A 17,078-nucleotide genomic window follows, 5' to 3' on the forward strand; every position below is an offset into this window, starting at 1 on the left:
CACTCTGACTATGCCTGTAGCTCCAGCCACCTCTCAAAGGGGGAACTGTTGGCCTGGTGGGGAAGGGCTATTCCCAGGGTTAACTTGCAAACCAGATCAATTATGGGGTGGACTGGTAACAAGAGGGAGGTAGGGAGGTGGAGTGCTGGCTGGAGAGGGGTTAGGTTGTGGGGAAGGATCAGGAACAGGAGGAGTGGGGAGAGGATCAGGGGCTGGCTGAGGTGGATGGGGAGGAGAGACAGAAATGGGATCAATGGTTAAGGAGGAAGATTCAGCACTAGGGGAAAGGGTTGAAGGAGTGGAAGAGCAGTGGGAAGGGAAAGAAGGAAGATTTGGGGCGAGTCACATTGGGAACAGGGAGTTGGAAGGGATCTGAGCATGAAAAATGCCTGGACATATGGCACTTCAGACCATTTGCCCATTCTGCAACAAACGTTGTCCAGGTCGTGCAGGATTGAGAGATAAAAAGTGCCATTTTCTGGCCATTTGGAACCATTGTCTGATTTGTATTGGGGCCATAAAAGAAAATGAGACATTTAGGTTTCAGATCGGGTGACAGTTGAAGAGGTTTTAGGTTTTTTAGGACACCGGCTAGAGGTGAGGATTGAGGAATGGAGGGCTGAGTGTTGTCCATAGCAAAGGAGATACGTTTTGAGGAAAGGAGTAGAGTAGAGACCAGGAGAAGGAGCAAGCAGCTACCAGGGTGTTCAGTAGGCATCCCTGACTGATTCCTGGGCTGTGATGTGGGTGAGTGATCAAGGCAGGCATTCCTGAGGTTGACCAGACACCAAGGGAAGACTGTCTTCCCGAGGCTGTGACTGATGTCGGAGTTTTTGAGGGAGAGGGGGCGCTAGTCTCCTCTGGCTCTACACGGATAAAGGGTGTCTCTTTGTCTCCACTAGAAGGAAAAAGATTTAAAGAGAGAGAGGGAGAGACTTGTCTTCTCAGGATTTAAAGGAAAAGAGAGAGAGTGGGGAGACTGCTTATCCGATCTGAAGTTGGCGAGAGCTGTTCAGCACGCTAAGTGAGAGCCGCTGGTCTGGTCTGATGTGTTGAGGTCTCAGGTGGGTCTCTTCCCAGAGGAGGAGCAGGGGACAGCGGGCTGGTCTCCCCAACAGAGTACCCCTATCCCAGGTTTTTTGCACCAAATGTTAAAACGCACACTCTGAATGGAGACCCCCCAAAACAGGCTTTGCATGAGCAACAAGACTGTTAATTCACCCAGGTGCGAGTGGGTTGAGTCCGAAAGAGTCAGTGAAGGGCGGTGGGATAGGAGTTGGTTTTATAGGCTTGGGGTAGACAGTGGAAAGTTACAGAAGTTACAGTTTAGGGAGGTTTTTTGCAAGCGGGGAGGGGTTGTAGGTTTGCAAGCTGGGAGGGGGTCACAGGGTGTGGAGTCACGAGGTTGACCAAGGTCAGTTACAAAGTCCAATGGCCTTGTCAATTGAGGATGGAATAAGAAACAATAGGAGAATGTCTCAGGTTAGTTAGGTGCCTCATGGGTTGATCATTCTTCTTTTTTTCAAGATCTTCCAGCTACTTCAGGTCTTTTTCTAATTCCAGAGGGTCCTCCAGAGGTGGACATGCCGGTCAGGGATCGCCATAGCATTAATGGTGCCATCAGTCAGCCTAAAAGACCTTACAATGTCCTAGTCCACATTTTCTAAGGTGACAGACCCGGGGAAGTATTTGCCCCTTTAGACAAGGATGGAAATGAAGTGCTTTTCAATGATCTAGAACCAGAAACTGACACTGGAAACTTGTAGCTATGCAACTTTGAAGCAAATCACTCTTCAGGAGAACCTGATTGCTTTGAAGTAACCTCCCTGCAGATGTTTTCGAAGGAGAAATTTGGTTGTGAATTTTTAATGTAAATTATTTTGGGAGAAAGGTTTCTTCCCCTGCCTGTAGGCATTAGCTTTCTCCAGTCCTGACCAAAGCCTGCTTTGCCAGTGCAAATGGAGTTCTTGGAAAAAAACTCTATGTGGCCCCTTACTCATCAGCAACTGAAGCAGAGATGAAGCTTTTCAGGCCCTTCTGATTTTCTCTCCAGGCGTCTCCTGGTACTTCCAGATCAAATGAACTCTCTCGCCCTTCTTGCCCTTTCTCCCCAGCTTGCTAGCAAGGGAACAGAGTGCCTGTTCCTGCTTTCTCACACCCTCTCCCCAAGCTGAGCAGCTCTGCTCTGTGTGGCTAGAGGCTATCCTCAAACCTGACACCCAACAGCTCCTGGGCCCCATCTCTTTCTTCCACTCATGATGCCTTGTCTCATGTGTACATTGTGGCCCTCATTGTGTACAGGCTCTCTCTGGCTTTTGGCACATAGTCCAAGATTCCTGCCTCCACCAGTCCCAGGCTGATCTTCCTGAGCCCAGGTTTGGGGATGGTACAGCCCTGCTAAGAAGCCTTTGATGGGCTCTTTTGCATAATGGCCCAACTCTCAGGCGGACATTTCCACCCTTCCCCAGTCACACCCAGCGTCTTTCTAGACATTGTCCTCTGCAAGCCTCTCGGCTATGGCCAAACCCACCTGCTCTCCACACCCAGACCTCCAACCCCTTTCTACCACCAGGCCTTTGCCCGCAGTGTTCTCCCCATCCAGACTGTCTTACTTTCTTTCTGCTTATGATGACAGTCCATCCCTCAGAGCCCATCCTTACACCTCCCTCTCTGACTGGCCCCTTGCCCACAGGGCTGCTTTCTCAGCTGAAGTCTGCAGCCGCTCTGGCTGTGTCCTTTCCTGCCCCTTATCCCATCCCATTTTGAGTGCCAGATACCTTTCTACTGTTTTAAACCAGGGCCCTCTCTGAAACCCCAAGGCATTGCTTAAAGTTGAGTCTCCATAAAGATGTGATTGACTTTTGTCTATTTGTATAAATTCTCCTTAATAAATGCTACCAACTTTCTACATTTTCCAGGTGACTTGCCTCCAAGTTAAGGTACTACATTGATGTGCCCTGAAACCTCATTTTCTTGTCTGAGTTTTCCTAAATTTCCTTATGTTCTTTCATTTATCTTCATCTTCCTCCCTCCCTATTGGTGTTCTGTTGTTACCCATGGAAGGTCTCAAACCATCCCCTACCAGTTTTAAACATCTACAGGTCAACAATACATTATAAAGCGTATTCAAATAGGAAGAAAAGAAGTCAAGTTGCCTCTGTTTGCAGACGACATGATTTTATATTTGGAAAACCCCACCATCTCAGCCCAAAAACTTCTTGAACTGACAAGCAACTTCAGCAAAGTGTCAGGATACAAAATCAATGTGCAAAAATCACAACCATTCCTTTACATCAATTGAATGAACTCCAATTCAGAATCACTACAAAGAGAATAAAATACCTAGTAATACAGCTAACAAGGGATGTGAAGGACCTCTTCAAGAACTACAAACCACTGCTCAAAGAAATAAGAGAGGACACAAACAAATGGAAAAACATTCCATCCTCATGCATAGGAAGAATCAGTATCATGAAAATGGCCATACTGTCCAAAGTAATTTATAGATTCAATGCTATTCCCATTAAACTACCATTGACATTCTTCACAGAATTAGAAAAAACTATTTTAAATTTCATACAGAATCAAAGAAAACCCTGTATAGCCAAGACAATCCTAAGCAAAAAGAACAAATCTGGAGGTAACACGCTACCTGACTTCACACTATACAACAAGGCTACAGTAACCAAAACAGCATGGTACTGGCACCAAAACAGACATATAGGCCAATGGAGCAGAGACCTCAGAAATAACATTACACACCTACAACCATCTGACCTTTGACAAACTTGACAAAAACAAACAATGGAGAAAGCATCTCCTGTTCAGCAAATGATGCTGGGAAAACAGACTAGCCATGTGCAGGAAACTGAAATTGGACCCCTTCCTTATGCCTTATCCAAGAATAAACTCAAGATGGATTAAAGACTTAATTGTAAAACCCCAAATCATAAAATCCTAGAAGAAAACCTAGGCATGACCATTCAGGACATAGGCATGGGCAAAGACTTCATGACAAAAATGCCAAAAGCAAGGGCAACAAAAGCCAAAATTCACAAATGGGATCTAATTAAACTAAAGAGCTTCTGCACAACAACAACAAAAAAACTATCATCAGAGTAAACAAGCAACCTACAGAATGGGAGAAAATTTTTGCAATCTATCCATCTGACAAAGGGCTAATATCTAGAATTTACAAGGAACTTACAAGAGAAAAAACCCCATCAAAAAGTGAGCAAAGAATATGAAAAGACACTTCTCAAAAGAAGACATTTATGTGGCCAAGAAATTTAGAAAAAAAGCTCAACATCACTGATCTTCAAAGAAATGCGAATCAAAACCACAGTGAGTTACCATCTCATGCTAGTCAGAATGGTGATTATTTAAAAGTCAGGAAACAATAGATGCTGGTGAGGCCATAGAGAAATAGGAACACTTTTACATTGTTGGTGGGAATGTCAATTAGTTCAACCATTGTGGAAGACAGTGTAGCCATTCCTCAAGTATCGAGAACCAGAAATACCATTTGACCCAGCAATCTCATTACTTAGTATATACTGAAAAGAATATAAATTATTCTACTATAAAGACACATGCACATGTATATTTATTGCAGCACTATTTACAAAGCAAAGACATGGAAACAACCCAAATGCAAATGCTCATCAATGATAGACTGGATAAAGAAAATGTGGCACATGGACACCATGGAATACTATGTAGCCATAAAAAGGAATGAGATCATGTCCTTTGCAGGGACATGGATGAAGCTGGAAGCCATCATCCTCAGCAAAGTAATGCAGGAAGAGAAAACCAAACACTGAATGTTCTCACTCCTAAGTGGGAATTGAACATTGAAAATATATAGACACAGCGGGGAACATCACATACCAGGGCCTGCTGGGGAGTGGATGTTAGGAGAGGAAACTAAAAGCACAGGTCAATAGGTGCAGCAAACCACCACGATACACTTACACCTATGTAACAAACGTGAAAATTCTGCACATGTACCCCATTTTTTGGTTTTGTTTTCATTTTTGTTTTATTGAGATGGAGTCGCCAAGGCTGGAGTGCAATGGTGTGATCTTGGCCTGCCAGGTTCAAGTGATTCTCCTGCCTCAGCCTCCCAAGTAGCTGGGACTACAGGTGCCCACTGCCATGCCCAGCTAATTTTTGTGTTTTTAGTAGAGATGGGGTTTTGCCATGTTGGCCAAACTGGTCTTGAACTCCTGATCTCAAGTGATCTGCCTGCCTCAGCCTCCCAAAGTGCTGGGATTACAGGCGTGAGCCACCGCACTCGACCCTGTTTTTGTTTGTTTTTTTTTCTTTTTCTTTTTGGTTTGTTTGCTTTTTTAAAGAGGAAGTAAAGAGAAAACAAAACAAAACCCAAAATTATAAAAGAGCCCATGATGAGCTCGGAAGGGGAGCTTAGGGATGGGATTCCTTCATTCTTGGCTTTCTTGGATATGCCAGTTCCTGAACACACTACTGTAGTGTGATTACCTGCCCACGGTTCTTCTCTCCTATTCCTCATGGGCTTGGAAGGCAGAGTTGGTGTCTGCCATGTTCTTTGCTCTATCTCTGGTGCCTGCCCAGCGCTTGGCACATAATAGGTGTTCAGTAAGTACTTTTTTCTTTTTTGAGACTGGGTCTCACTTGTTGCCCAGGCTGGAGTACAGTGGCGCAATCCCGGCTCACTGCAGCCTTAACCTCTCAAGTGATCCTCCTACTTCAGCCTCCTGAGTAGCTAGGACCACAGGCACACTTCATCATTTCTGGCTAATTAAAAAAAAATTATAGCGATGGGGTCCCACTATGATGCCTAGGCTGGTCTTGAACTCCTGGGCCCAAGTGATCCTCCCACCTCTGCCTCCCAAAGTGTTAGGATTACAGGCATAAGCCACCTCACCCAGTTAAAAAATACATTCGAAAGACAGAAGAGGGTATGCCTCACTTCCCACCTATTCAATATTTAAAATACCCCAAATGAGTCATTATTCCTCTAAATTTTCTCACCCACTTCCTGGGCCCTTTAAGTTGCCCTGTGCACCAAGCTCTGGAAAGCCCCTTCTCTTCCTCTGTCTGCAATCTCTAAGTGTCTAGAGGCCCACATTTGGTCCTGCTTCCCTTTTGGCTAGGGTTGGGACACACACACCCAGACACACCTGACCTCGGATTTGCTTACAAATCCAAGCTGGCATGAAGAACGGTTGTTTCAGGGTCTGGGCAGGGCTCTAGGTTGAAAAATACATTCTGCCCACCAAGCTTTCCCTGCAGCTGCGTCCTTCCTCTCATGGTGCTGTGGATTTGGTATTTCCCCCAAGATGCTCACAAGCTCGTGTAGGCAAGGGCCCAAGTAGAGAGTTCCCAGCTCACACTTCCTTTAAAGATCCTTCCCAGGCCAGGCATGGTAGCCCATGACCATAATCCCAGCACTTTGGGAGGCCAAGGCAGGAGGATCGCTTAAGCCCAGGAATTTGAGACCAGCCTCAGCAAAATGGTGAGAACCCATTTCTAAAAATGAAATAAAGACCTTTCTCATGCCCAGGAATATACAATCACCAGTTTGAAAATGTCTGCTCCCCCAGGGTCACAGGGAGAGGCTTCTGGGATGTTGGCAATGTTCTCTCGACCTGGACAGTGGTTACAGGATATTTGCCTCATAATAATTCATTAAGCCAGACGTTGCCGTCTTATGTACTTTTCTGACTGCATCTTGTATTTCACAATTTTAAAAAAGGCAAAAAAAAAAAAATTCCTCCATTCCATCCCCAAGCCCTTAATCCAATCGATCAATGTTTAAGGGGCACCTATCTGCACCCAGCCCCTACTAGGGAAGAAGATTCTTTTTTTTTTTTTTTTATAATCACAAAAAAGTTTATTTTAATCAATAGACTAAGCAAATTAAATAGCCTGACTATGTAAAAGAAAATCTCTGAAAAGAATATGCTGCTTTAAAATATTGTATTGCTTTGGTTTAACTGATGTTCACATCAAACATAAAAAATATGACCACAAAAATGCTTTGAGGTTTTCTTTTTCAACATTTGTACTTTCTTGCATTTTGGTAGTCCTATCAAGATCAAATCCAGGAATGAAAACATGCTGCGAAATGATTGTTCTTGAGAAAGACTGTAATCCAAATGCAAAATCTGAAGTTCAAGAATTCGTAGAAAAAAAATCTATATTGGCCTGTGTATATTGGAAGAAGTGACCATCCTGCCTTAAAACTAGTACTTAACCAAGTTACTGGGTAACTCAGGTGGGGTACCATGAAATAAGACATGAAATAAAGCATTCTTTATTTTCAAAGAAGTTTCCTAAAGGAAGCAAAAATAACTGGAAAAACACTCAATCCAGCTCTGAATTTTATCTGGAAAACAGACCATGCTGTCATTTGGAGGAGTCCCGAGATCAAGGAGGTGGTGGGGCTTAAACTGGGCCTGAGTATATGGGTGGGATTTACTAAGTGGAAGGAAGCATTACAGCTGAGGCAGCATTGTGAGCCAAAGCTGTTAAGCGGGTCTGAGGCTGTGTGTAGAGGGAGGCCCCAGTAGTGAAGAGTTCATGAGTGCTAAGTCTGGCTTGAAGAGCCCTTCCTGCTCTTCCCAGCCCCAAGCACAGGCAGGGTGGATGCCACTTACAACATATGCCTGCTTCAGCAGGGTAGAAGCATCTGAACCCTTGTGTAAGAATAGACATGTGCATTTCACATTCTTGGTTTGTTGTTTTGCTCAAGTCACAGGCCCATGCAGGCTCATAATCTCCATCCTAGACAGACTGGAAGTTACGTCTGCCAGACACATTACATGGGCACATGCATTCTTGCAGAGGCACTTGCTCAATCCCTGACTTTAACGCTGCCCCACCCTGCAGCTGCCTTCATGTCCCAGCACCAATGAGCTATTAGAAGTGGGGATGCAGGGAGGAAACACGAGAACTCAGGACTGCAGATTCAGGCACAAGGATGTGTGACAGGCTATGAGATAACTTCCACCTCATCCCCAGTTCAGAGCCCTGGGATTCAGAAACTTCCCCCACCATCACCTGAGGCTGTGGGCAAAGGTACCATGAAATGTTGTGGGGAGAAGGAGGGTCACTAACTCCAGTCAGGACAGCTAAGTTTATTACAAGGAGGTGAGACTAGAATATGTTTCCACTTTAGTGAGTGGAAACCTAATCATTAGATTTCGTGAATGGAAACTAATCATTCATATGTATCCTGTACACACAGAACAACTGTGATGAAGAGTGAGACCTAAATCAAAGGAGAACAATAATGATAGTAGTGGTCATGATGATAATAATAACCAGACATGAAGCTTAACTCTGCCTAGCATTATGCTAAACCTCTCACTTCTTCCTTTTAATCCTTATAATAATCCAGTGATGTGGCTGCTATTATTTTTATTATACAGATGAGGAAACTGAGGCCTTGAGGGGTATACTGCTTTGCCAAAGTCATACAAATGGTTAAGTGCAGAACTAGGATCTGAATTCCAGCAGTCTGACTGCAGAGCCCACACTGATGCCATGGAAGCTGGCAATGCCCATTAGGTCCTGTCTGGGCATAAAGAGGATGTCCTCCCTCATGGGCTGGAACACAGCATCCCCTGTTGTGGGTGTGGCTGTCTTAAAGACCATCTGGTGATTTTGCTTGTGCTGGTTTCTTATTAAACAACCTTCAGATTTGGCTTCATGTGCAACTCACATAGAGGGAAAGGAGGCCATGATCCACCAACATGACAGCTGTATTTTTTATTAGTAAATTAGCAAACAGGCTGCCTGGGTCCCCATGCGTAACTGTTAAAGTGAGCCCACCCCAGAACTGAAGGCTACCATGTGCCAACTTAACTGAGATTCTGAGTGCAAGAATAACCTCGGTCATGGCCTTGGGTGCCAAGGAAATCCCTCTTAGCCTCCTCTTGGCAGATTTGGCCAGCCTTCCCCATTCACAGCCTGGTTCTTTGGATTCAAGCTGCCTGGTCAGACTGCAAGGGTCATCTGTACAAAGAGGGAAGCAACAGTGCCAGGTTCCAGCGTGCATTCCAAGTTCTACATTCTGTGTGCAGACTCCCAGTGCCAGAGCAAAGGCAGGCCCCTGGCAGGGGACTGTTAAGGCTTCACCTGGTATATTTCTTCCTATATACACATAACCTGGGGCTTCCTGGACCTTGTATTCTCTCTGCTTTCATTGACAGTGGTTCCTAAAGCTGGTGAGCATCAGAGTTACTCAGGGAGCCTTAAAAACAAAAACAAACCCACTATTGACTTACCTTATTTAGGAGCAGAAAATTCTTTTGCTCTAGTTACAAAAATGCAGGGGTTTTTGTTGTTGTTGGTACAACCTAAAGTAATGAGGAGTTGATGGGCTAAATAAATTTTCTTTTTGACTTTCAATGACATTTCATAAGGTTGAACCCAAGGGCTTGGTCTTTGTCACAAACACGGAGTGGTTTTTCCACTAAGTTTGGTAAATGGTACAGCTTTCTGGGAGAGCATTTGTGTGTGTGTGTGTGTGTGTGTGTGTGTGTGTGTGTGTGTGTGTGTGGCAAAAGCATATAACATAAAATCTGCCTTCTTAACAACTGTTAAGAGTATGGTACAGTACTGTTAATTATATGCACATTACGGTACAGCAGGTCTCTAGAACTTTTTCATCTTGCATGACCAAAACTACACCCATTGAACAGAACCCCTTTTTCCCATTCCCACCCCTGCAACTGTCATTCTATTAATATTTCTTGCTTCCATGAGTTTGACTACTTTAGATAACCCATAAGTGGAATCATGCAGTATTTAATCTTCTATGATGGGTTTATTTCACTCAGAATTATGTCCTTAGGCCAGGTGCAGTGGTTCATGCCTGTAATCCCACCACTTTGGGAGACTGAGACAGGTGGCTCAAAAGGTCAGGAGTTCAAGAGTAGCCTGGCCAATATGGTGAAACCCTGTCTCTACTAAAAATACAAAAATTAGTCGGGCATCATGGCAGGTGCCTATAGTCCCAGCTACTTGAGAGGCTGAGGCAGGAGAATCGCTTGAAGTCAGAGATGGAGATTACAGTGAGCCAACATCATGCCACCGCACTCCAGCCTGGACAACAGAGCAAGACTCTGCCTCAAAAAAAAAAACTTATGTCCTCCAGGTCCATCTACGTTGTAATATGTGACAGGCTTTCCTTCCTTTTTAAGGCTTTATATATTCCATTTTATGTATATACCACATTTTCTTTATCCATCTCTCAATAAGCACATAGATTGTTTCTACCTCTTGGCAATTTTGAATAATGCTTCTCTGAACATTGGTGTTCAAATGTTCAAGATTCTATTTTCAGTTCTTTTGGATAAAAACCCAGAAGTGGAATTGCTGGATTATATGGTAATTCTATTTTTAACTTGTGGGATAACCACGATACTGTGTTCCATAGCAGGTGCATCATTTTACATTCCCGACAACCCAGTGCATGGGAGTTCGTTTCTGCACATCCTTGTCAACACTTGTTATTTTCTTTTTCTTTCTTCTCCTTAAAAAAATAATGACCATCTTATCAGGAGTAAAGTGATACCTCATTGTGCTTTTGCTTTGCATTTCCCTGATAATTAGTGATGCTGAGCATATGATGTTTTCCTATTCCTGTTGGCCTTCTGTATGTCTTCTTTGGAGAAATGTCTACTCAGGTGTTATGCCCATTTTAAAATAAAGTTTGTTGTTGCTGCTGCTTTTGCTTTGAGTTGTAAGAGTTCCTTATGTATTCTGGATATTAACTTCTTAAAAGATGTATGGTTTGCAAATATTTTTCCCATTCTACAGGTTACCTTTTCACTCTCTGGATTGTTTGATTTGCTGCACAGATGCTTTTAAATTTTATGCAATCTCATTTGTCTATTTTTGCTTTTATTGTCTATGCTTTTTGTGTCATATCCAAGAAATCACTGGCAAGACCAATGTTATGAAGTTTTCCCCATACGTTTTGTTTTTGTTTTTTATTATACTTTAAGCTCTGGGGTATAGGTGCAAACCATGTAGGTTTGTTACATAGGTATACATGTGCCATGGTGGTTTGCTGCATCCATCATCCTGTCATCTACATTAGGTATTTCTCCTAATCCTATCCCTCCCCAATCGCCTCTGCTATCCCTCCCCTAAGCCCCCATCCTGTAACAGGCCACTGTGTGTGATGTTCCCCTTCCTGTGTCCATGTGTTCTCACTGTTCAGCTCCCACTTATGAGTGAGAACATGTGGTGTTTGGTTTTCTGTTCTTGTGTCAGTTTGCTGAGAATGATGGTTTCCAGTTTCATCCATGTCCCTGCAAAGGGTATGATCTCATCTTTTTTATGGCTGCACAGTATTCCATGGTGTATATGTGCCACATTTTCTTTATCAAGTCTATCATTGATGGGCAGTTGGGTTGGTTCCAAGTCTTTGCTACTGTGAATAGTGCCAAAATAAACATATGTGTGCATGTGTTTTATAATAGAATGATTTATGATCCTTTGGGTATGCACCCAGTAATGAGATTGCTGAGTCAAATGGTATTTCTAGTTCTAGATCCTTGAGGAGTTGCCACACTGCCTTTCACAATGGTTGAACTGATTTACACTCCACCAACAGTGTAAAAGTGTTCCTATTTCTCCACATCCTCTCCAGCATCTGTTATCTCCAGATTTTTTAATGATCACCATTCTAACTGGTGTGATACAGTATCTCAATGTGGTTTTGATTTGCATTTCTCTAATGACCAGGGATGATGAGCTTTTTTCATATGTATTTTGGCTATATAAATGTCTTCTTTTGAAAAGTGTCTGTTCATATCCTTTGCCCACTTTTTGATGTTTTTTTTTTCTTGTAAATTTGTTTAAGTTCTTTGTAGATTCTCGATATTAGCCTCTTGTCAGATGGGTAGATTGCAAAAATTTTTTCCCATTCAGTTGGTTGCCAGTTCATTCTAATGATAGTTTCTTTTGCTGTCCAGAAGTTCTTTAATTTAATTAGATCCCATTTGTCTATTTTGGGTTTTGTTGCCATTGCTTTTGGTGTTTTAGTCATGAAGCCTTTGCCCAGTCCTATGTCCTGAATGGTATTGCCTAGGTTTTCTTGTAGGTTTTTTATGGTGTTAGCTCTTACATTTAAGTCTTTAATCCATCTATTAAAATGCATGCTCTGAATGAACAGACCCCCAAGCAGGATTCGTGTGAGCAACATAGCTGTTTATTCACCTGGGTGCAGGCAGGCTGAGAGTCCAAAAACAGAGTCAGCAGAGGGCAGTGAGAGAAGAGTTGGTTTCATAGGGTTGGGGTAGGCAGTGGAAACTTACAAAAGTTACAGTTTAGGGCAGTTTTTTGCAAGCTGGCAAGGGGTCATAGGGTCTGGAGTTATGAGGTTGACCAAGGTCGGTTAAAAGTCCAATTGCCTTATCAATTGAAGTGGGAATAAGGAACAACAGAAGAATGTCTCAAGTTAATTAGGTGCTTCAGGGTTGATCATTCTTCCTGTTTTCATGGTCTTCCAGTTACTTCAGATTTTCTAATTCCAGGAGGCCAACCAGAGGTATACGTGCAGGTCATGGGGGTCGCCATGGTGTCCATGGTGCCATCAGTCAGCCTAAAACACCTTACATTCCTGTATTTTTATATGAGTATCATAAAGGAAAAAGAAATGAAAAGTGGAGGGCAGTGGAATATTAGGAAGGCTGGCACAGAGGGGTGATGGGGCGATGTTTCTCCGGGCTTCTTCAAGCATGATTGGGGGCGGCGCGGAAACCTAAAGATGGGAAAGAATTTAGATTGCTAGGAGATCTTGGGGCACAGGGTGATATTGTGGGGTTGTTAGAAGGAACACTTGTCGTATTGACTGATTGGTTATAGCTTGGATGCAATTTTGTAGGAACTGAGAGATTAATCAGAAAAGGTAAGGTCCAAATAAGAGAAGGAGAAAAATGGGTATAAGGGACCTGCTAATGGAAGGAGCACTGATACCCAGTTACAGAATGGCCAGCTAGGTTCAGAATAATTGTTTGCCTGATTAGCGAGCTTTTGGGCTCTGTCTTTCAATTAATTGATGGCATCACGTACGAGGCCGGACTGGTTTACATAAAAACAACAGTCTTCATTTAGGAACAGGCAAAGACCTCCTCTTTCAGCAGTCAGTAAATCAGGACCTCTGCGGTGTGGAGGACAGTGCAGCTAGGGAATTTACTTGAGCTTGAAGAGGGAGAGTGATTGAGTTAATTCTGCAATGCTAGCAGAGGAATCATTAGAGAGGCTTCGGAAGGTGATAATTGAAGTGGTCAGGCTGCTATGCCTGTGCCGAGTGCAGTAGTCATTCCTAACCCTACAAGTAAGGGGATCGATGAAGTGACCCGCTTGTGTCATGTCGGGACCCCAAAGGGAACAGGGAGGCTTTTGTCCCCATTGGCAAACTGAATTTTGGGAGTAAGGAAAACTAGGGTATGAGTGCCTGTCCAGTTGGTAGGAAGGCAGACATAAGAAGAACCACAGAAGAAAAAAGTCAGCCAAGTTTCTTTTTGTAAGTTTATAAAGTGGTTTGGTTAGGAAGGCAAAAGCTGGTATCCAGAGGCGAAAGTATCCTACAATTCCTACAATGCCTGGGAAGGAGAGAAGCTGTTTTTGTTTGTTTGTTTGTTTGTTTTCTTAGCTTTCATATATCCCTTTATTTCTTGTTACCATGCACTTACAGGGCTCCCAACAGCAGGTCAACCGGGAAAGCATGACAGTGCTGTCCCCCACAGCACAGTGCTCAACACAGCATTAGGGACAGAAGTCATTGGAGTTTAGCACAGGGCACCAATTCTGGGCTGGCTGTGTCTCTGGGAAGAGAGGAGAAGGATTGGGTGTAGTCCTCGGAGGCAGGGTGATGCTTGCAGGGGTAGGAACAATGGGCAGGGGGCACCTGAGGGGTGTCTACAGAGAAGGCAGCGGCCCATCCCAGCTGGTCCCAGGGGATGACTGGGCAGCAGGGGTCCCATGGCCTCGGGCTGGGCCATGGTCCAGTGCATGCACTCGCCCGTGGTCAGGGTGGCCACCTGCTTCATGAGGTTGAACTGCTTCTTCACAGCGGCAATGGCGGCGACGCCTGGGCTCCATCCTGCAGGCAGGGCTACATCCAGACGGCTCCTACGTGGCTTCACAGCTGAGGTGACCTGTGGCTGTGGTGGTGGCTGTGGCTACCTGGAAAGAAGCTGTTGTTTACTGGATGTGGTTGGGGTTTGGGAAATTAACTGGATACAGTCGGCAGGGAGAGTGTGTGTATGCTGGTGAAGGATTATACCAAGATAGGTAACATATGGGGAAGAAACTTGGGCTTTAGAAAAGGGCATTTTTGAGGGCAAGAACAGAATAGTGAGCTGTGGAAGCGGGTATGGAAGATAGGAGGGTATAGGGGTTTGGTGCTACAGGATGGATGGAGAGCACTATCTGATTTACTGATAGGACTTGTCGGGTTTTTGGACAATAGGATGGGGGTGTTGTAGGGAGGGTTATTGGAAACTAAAAGGCCATGTTGCATTGCAGTAAGTGAGTACTAACAGGCTTTGGGCTTTTTAAGACGTGTGCTGGAATGGGGTACTGGTGCTGAGCGGGGTAAGGGTGGTTAGGTTTTAAGGGGATGATGAGGGGTGAGTGATTTGCAGCAACAGATGGGCAGGTGGTGTCCTGCACCCTACAGTTAAGGTAGGGGGGCATAAGGGGAGCTACTGAGGGAGGTGCATGTTTGGGGAACAGGGTGGCAATGAGATGTGGCTGTAGCCCAGGAATAGTTAAGGAGTTAGACAGTTTTTCTAGAATATCTTAGCCTAACAGGGGAACTGACAAGTGGGGATGCTTAAGAAAAATGTGGAAAGGCATGCTGGCCTAATTGACACCAGACTGGGGGAGTTTTGAAAGGCCTGGAGGCCTTGCCATCGATTCCCACAACAGTTATGGGGGACAAGAAGACAGGTCCTTGAAAAGAAGGCAGTGTGGGGTGGGTGGCACCGTACTGATTAAGAAGGGGATGGACTTACCCTCCACTGTAAGATTTACCCAAAGTTCAGCGTCCATGATGTCCAGGGGGCTTCTGAGGTGTTCGGGCAGCATCAGTCTTCACCTGCCAAGCTGAGGAGACCTGGGAAGGATTCAGTCCAGGAGCTTTGGGTTGGAGCTCCAGGGGCTTTGGGAGCAGCAATGTGAGTCGGACAGTCCGACTTTCAGTGGGGGGCCTCGCACAGATGGGGCAGAGCTTGGGAGGAATGTCGGGCTGTGGGCATTCCTTGGCCCAGTGGCCTGGTTTCCAAAACTTGAAGCAAGGTCCGGGAGGGGTGGCTGGACGCGCTGCAGCCTGGGTGCTTTGAAGTCTTTGTGAGCTGGTGGTGTGGCTGGGGGTTGTCTTACAGCAGAGGCAAGCATCTGCAGTTCTGAGATGCACTGCCGCCAGGCAGCTTCTTCCCTATTACTGAACACCTTGAAGGCGAGGTTGGTTAATTCCTGTTGTGGGGCTTCAGGGCCAGATTCTAATTTCTGTAGGTTTTTGTAATGTCAAGGGCTGATTGGGTGATAAAATGTATATTAAGCACTTTTTAGGGGTTACAGTAGAAGTAAGGATGACATTTAAGTCACTCCAGGTGCGATTATAGGACTGGGTTAAGTATTGGAGGATCCGATGAAAAGGAGCCTAATTGTTGGCCAATTTGGGAAAGGTCAGATGAAGAGAAAGGAACATACACCCTGACTATGGCTTTGGCTCCAGCCACCATTTAAAGGGGGAATTGTTGGGCAGGGCAGAGGAGTTAGCCTCGGGACTAAACCATAAGCTGGACTGGGTATGAGGTGGGGAGGTGACAGGAGGGGCATATGGAGTTGGGTTATGGGCAGAGGAAGAGGAGGGAGGCTCTGTGGGTACCGGGGTGGGGGGCGGGTGGTTAGGGCCCAGTTGGGGTCTGGTTTGGCCAGGTGGGGAGGAGAAAGGTCAGAAGGGTTGATGGACAAGGATTCTGAGTTACTGGCAGAGGCAGGAGGGGCAGGCAGAAGGGAGAGAAGGAAAATTTGAGACAAGCTGCATTCACAGCAGAGATTAGGGAGGGGTTGGAGTTTTAAAAAATGCCTGGACGTTGGGCACCTCAGACCATTGGCTTATTCGTTGACAAAAATTGTTTCGGTCTCGCAGAATAGAAAACTTGAAAATGCCATTTTATGGCCATTTGAAACCATCGTCTAATTTGAATTGAGGTCAGGCTGTGTTACAGAAAAAAATGAGATGTTTAGGTTTCAGATCGGGAGACAGTTGAAGAGATTTTAGGTTTTTTAAGGATGCAGGCTAGAGGTGAAGACTGAGGAATAGAGGGCTGAATATTGCCCCTGGTGAAGAAGATTAAGTTCTAAGGAAAGGAGTAGAGACTAGGAGAAGGAGAGAGCAGCTACCAGGGTTTTCAGTAGGCATCCCTGACTGGTTCCTGGGCTGTAATATGGGTGAGTGATCAAGGCAGGCATCCCCACAATTGACCAGACACCAAGGGAAGATTGTTTTCCCAAGTCCGTGACCACGTCGGAGTTTTTGAGCAAGAGGGAGAGACTTGTCACCTCTGTCTCTACACAGATAAAGAGTGTCTCCTTTGTCTCTACTAGAAAGAGGAAAAGAGAGAGAAAGAGAAGGAGAATTTTTTCTTTAAAGGAAAAGAGACAGAAAGAGGGATAGACTTGTCTCCTTTTCTCTACCTAGAAGGAGAAGGATTTAAAGGAAAAGAGAGAGAAGAAAGAGGGAGAGACTTGTCTCCTTTTCTCTGAAGGAAAAGAGAGCGGGGGAAGAGACTGCTTACCTGATCTGAAGATGGTGAGAGCTGTTCGTCACGCTGCTGATCTGGTCTGATGTGTTGAGGTCTCAGGTGGGCCTCCACCCAGAGCATTAATAAATGGTGTTGGGAAAACTGGCTAGCCATATGCAGAAAGCTGAAACAACTGGATCCCTTCCTTACATGTTATACAAAAATTAACTCCAGATGGTGTAAGGTTTTTACACTGACTGACAGTGCCATGGACATTATGGCAACCCCCATGACCATCTGTGACTGATTCCTGGGCTGTAA

At 44.8% G+C, this 17,078-nt stretch overlaps 1 protein-coding gene across 2 annotated transcripts in view; it reads left to right on the top strand.

Annotated features, from left to right (window-relative positions):
* ATP6V1E2 (ATPase H+ transporting V1 subunit E2) overlaps nt 1–17,078 on the top strand; it is a 60,248-nt gene that overhangs the window by 28,671 nt on the left and 14,499 nt on the right. Inside the window, exon 1 of one of the 2 annotated variants that reach the window (XM_017964355.4) lies at nt 9,068–9,215. The exons of the other annotated variant lie outside the window; for it this stretch is intronic. The gene's annotated coding sequence lies outside the window, so the exon portion shown is untranslated. Of the gene's footprint in view, nt 1–9,067; nt 9,216–17,078 lie in introns of those variants that run through there. 2 annotated transcript variants of the gene reach the window in all.

This window comes from Callithrix jacchus, chromosome 14 (genome assembly GCF_049354715.1).
Source record: "Callithrix jacchus isolate 240 chromosome 14, calJac240_pri, whole genome shotgun sequence".
Taxonomy (NCBI): Eukaryota; Metazoa; Chordata; class Mammalia; order Primates; family Cebidae; genus Callithrix; species Callithrix jacchus.